This window comes from Syngnathus leptorhynchus, unplaced genomic scaffold (assembly GCF_054491065.1).
Source record: "Syngnathus leptorhynchus isolate UIUO unplaced genomic scaffold, UIUO_Slep HiC_scaffold_165, whole genome shotgun sequence".
NCBI classification, from domain to species: domain Eukaryota; kingdom Metazoa; phylum Chordata; class Actinopteri; order Syngnathiformes; family Syngnathidae; genus Syngnathus; species Syngnathus leptorhynchus.
Window position 1 is genome coordinate 95,001 of NW_028232132.1, and position 3,481 is coordinate 98,481.

Below are 3,481 nucleotides of genomic sequence, written 5' to 3' on the forward strand. Positions count from 1 at the left end.
GGCCGGTGGCGACCCGCAGGACGGCCGACAACTCGCTCGTTTGGCGGGGCGATGCAAGGTTAGGCGAACTGGGCGGTAACTCGGGTTAGTCGAGGGGACTTCGCGGTGGACAGGGGGGTGCGAATCCGGCCGGGCGGCCCTTCGATGGAGCCTGGTGCAGGGACATTCAATGGGATGAGCCGCGCTCGCCGCGGAACCTTCGAGCGCCGCTACTCAGCAAGTAAACGAGAGGGAGCTGCGCCCGGCCTCGTAAGACGCCTCTTCTCCGGTGCGAGCGCCCCGACGCCGCTGGCCGCCGCCGCCGCCTTGCCGCTATCCCGCCGCGCGTTTGGGGAGGGAGGGCGACCCGTAGGACGGCCCGCCGACTACACGACCGTTTGGCAGAGCGAGTGCAAGGTTAGGCGAGCTGGGCGGTAACTCGGGTTAGTCTGGGGAGACTCGCGGTGGACAGGGGGGCGCGAATCCGGCCGGGCGGCCCCATCGATTAAGCATTGGTAGGGAGCCGAGGATGAGCCGTGCGAAGTGGCCTCGGAGGCGGTCCGTGGGGGACGACGGGGGGGGACGGGCGTCGGCCCTCCGGCCCGAGCAGAGAACGTTCGGTCACCCAAGCGGGAATCTGCGCCCCGGCCCGAGTCGGACTCGGTCGGTGCGGCCCGCTGAGGCCCTCAACTATTCCCGTACGCGGGGGTCGGGAGCTGCGGCGCTGCGCCGGCGACTTACCCGCGCGAGGCACGCACTGCGTGCGGCCAGGATGCGGAGTTGGATCGGCGCTGGTTGGGAACCCTCGGGGAACGAAGGCGGACGGCGGCCAGCCGGCGCCGACGAACCCGTCGGGGAGGGGGCTGGTGGCAGGCGCGATCGGCACTATTGCTGACTGCCGGGAGGGAAGCTGCGCCCCGGCCGAGTCAGACTCAGCCGTTGCGGCCCCCCCGAGCCCGCAGCGCGTAGCGCGGAAGCCATACGCCCCCCCGATGCGGAGCGACAGACGCCCCCGCGACCGCGGTTGGTCGGGAAGGCTTTTCGGATAGAGGTCGGACGGTGTGTGTGGACGGCTTCCCGTGGTGCCGCCGCTATCAAGCCGGAGGGTTTGAGAAACGACATTCGCGGAAGGACCGGCGCGGCCGGCGGACGCTCGCACGCGCGGCGCCCGACACTCAGCCGCTCGCTCGGCCTCCGTGGATCGTGGCTAGGTGGGATGGATGCCAAACCGGGTCGTCTCGGTCTCGCCGCAGTACGGTCGCGCCGGGGCCTGCGGGGCGGCGCGGGGAGCGCACGCTCACGCAGCGGCCGGGGCGCTAGAGTGCGACCCGCAGTGGGTAGGAACCGTCCACCCGACGTCGGACGAGCCGAGGCCGATGGAGGCCCTACCAAGGCGGGTCATGAGTGCCAGTCGGTCAGTTGGGTGAGGGGGTACTCGGAGGCCCACCGGGAGCAGACGGGCGACCGGGGATGGGGGGCGTACGCGGGCGGGCGCCGGGAGAAGACGGCCCGTCCGGGGTCGAATCTCGGCCTGTGTTTTCGGAGCCGGCCGGGCATCACGCTCCCTCCTTGGATGGACAACATTCGTAGTTGACACTTTGTGTCATTTTATCCGAGCGGGCGGGCGCCTCGAGAGGCGGACCGTCCGGGGCGACTCTCGGCCTGTGTTTTCGGAGCCGGCCGGGCCTCACGCTCCCTCCTTGGATGGACAACATTCGTAGTTGACACTTTGTGTCATTTTATCCGAGCGGACGGGCGCCGCGAGGCGGACCGTCCGGGGCGACTCTCGGCCTGTGTTTTCGGAGCCGGCCGGGCATCACGCTCCCTCCTTGGATGGACAACATTCGTAGTTGACACTTTGTGTCATTTTATCCGAGCAGACGGGCGCCGCGAGGCGACCGTCCGGGGCGACTCTCGGCCTGTGTTTAAGGAGCCGGCCGGGCATCACGCTCCTTCCTTGGATGGACAACATTCGTAGTTGACACTTTGTGTCATTTTATCCGAGCGGGCGGGCGCCGCGAGGCGGACCGTCCGGGGCGACTCTCGGCCTGTATTTAAGGAGCCGGCCGGGCATCACGCTCCTTCCTTGGATGGACAACATTCGCAGTTGACACTTTGTGTCATTTTATCCGAGCAGACGGGCGCCGCGAGGCGGACCGTCCGGGGCGACTCTCGGCCTGTGTTTTCGGAGCCGGCCGGGCATCACGCTCCCTCCTTGGATGGACAACATTCGTAGTTGACACTTTGTGTCATTTTATCCGAGCAGACGGGCGCCGCGAGGCGGACCGTCCGGGGCGACTCTCGGCCTGTGTTTAAGGAGCCGGCCGGGCATCACGCTCCTTCCTTGGATGGACAACATTCGCAGTTGACACTTTGTGTCATTTTGTTCGGCCTGTGTTTAAGGAGGCGGCCGTCCTCCACTCGGTCCGTGTTTAAGGAGCGACACTCGCGCTCCGGTTCGGCCTGTATTTAGGGAGGCGGCCGTCCTCCGCTTGGTCTGTGTTAAGGGCGACACTCTGTCCATGTTTGAGGAGCCTGGCCCTGACGCTCCTCTCCGGCCTGTGTTTAAGGAGGCGGCCGTCCTCCCCTTGGTCCGTGTTAAGGGCGACACTCGGTCCATGTTTGAGGAGCCTGGCCCTGACGCTCCTCTCCGGCCTGTGTTTAAGGAGGCGGCCGTCCTCCCCTTGGTCCGTGTTAAGGGCGACACTCGGTCCATGTTTGAGGAGCCTGGCCCTGACGCTCCTCTCCGGCCTGTGTTTAAGGAGGCGGCCGTCCTCCCCTTGGTCCGTGTTAAGGGCGACACTCGGTCCATGTTTGAGGAGCCTGGCCCTGACGCTCCTCTCCGGCCTGTGTTTAAGGAGGCGGCCGTCCTCCCCTTGGTCCGTGTTAAGGGCGACACTCGGTCCATGTTTGAGGAGCCTGGCCCTGACGCTCCTCTCCGGCCTGTGTTTAAGGAGGCGGCCGTCCTCCCCTTGGTCCGTGTTAAGGGCGACACTCGGTCCATGTTTGAGGAGCCTGGCCCTGACGCTCCTCTCCGGCCTGTGTTTAAGGAGGCGGCCGTCCTCCCCTTGGTCCGTGTTAAGGGCGACACTCGGTCCATGTTTGAGGAGCCTGGCCCTGACGCTCCTCTCCGGCCTGTGTTTAAGGAGGCGGCCGTCCTCCCCTTGGTCTGTGTTAAGGGCGACACTCGGTCCATGTTTGAGGAGCCTGGCCCTGACGCTCCTCTCCGGCCTGTGTTTAAGGAGGCGGCCGTCCTCCCCTTGGTCTGTGTTAAGGGCGACACTCGGTCCATGTTTGAGGAGCCTGGCCCTGACGCTCCTCTCCGGCCTGTGTTTAAGGAGGCGGCCGTCCTCCCCTTGGTCTGTGTTAAGGGCGACACTCGGTCCGTGTTTAAGGAGCGGCCCTCGCGCTCCGGTTCGGCCTGTATTTAGGGAGGCGGCCGTCCTCCGCTTGGTCTGTGTTAAGGGCGACACTCGGTCCGTGTTTAAGGAGCCGGCCCTGA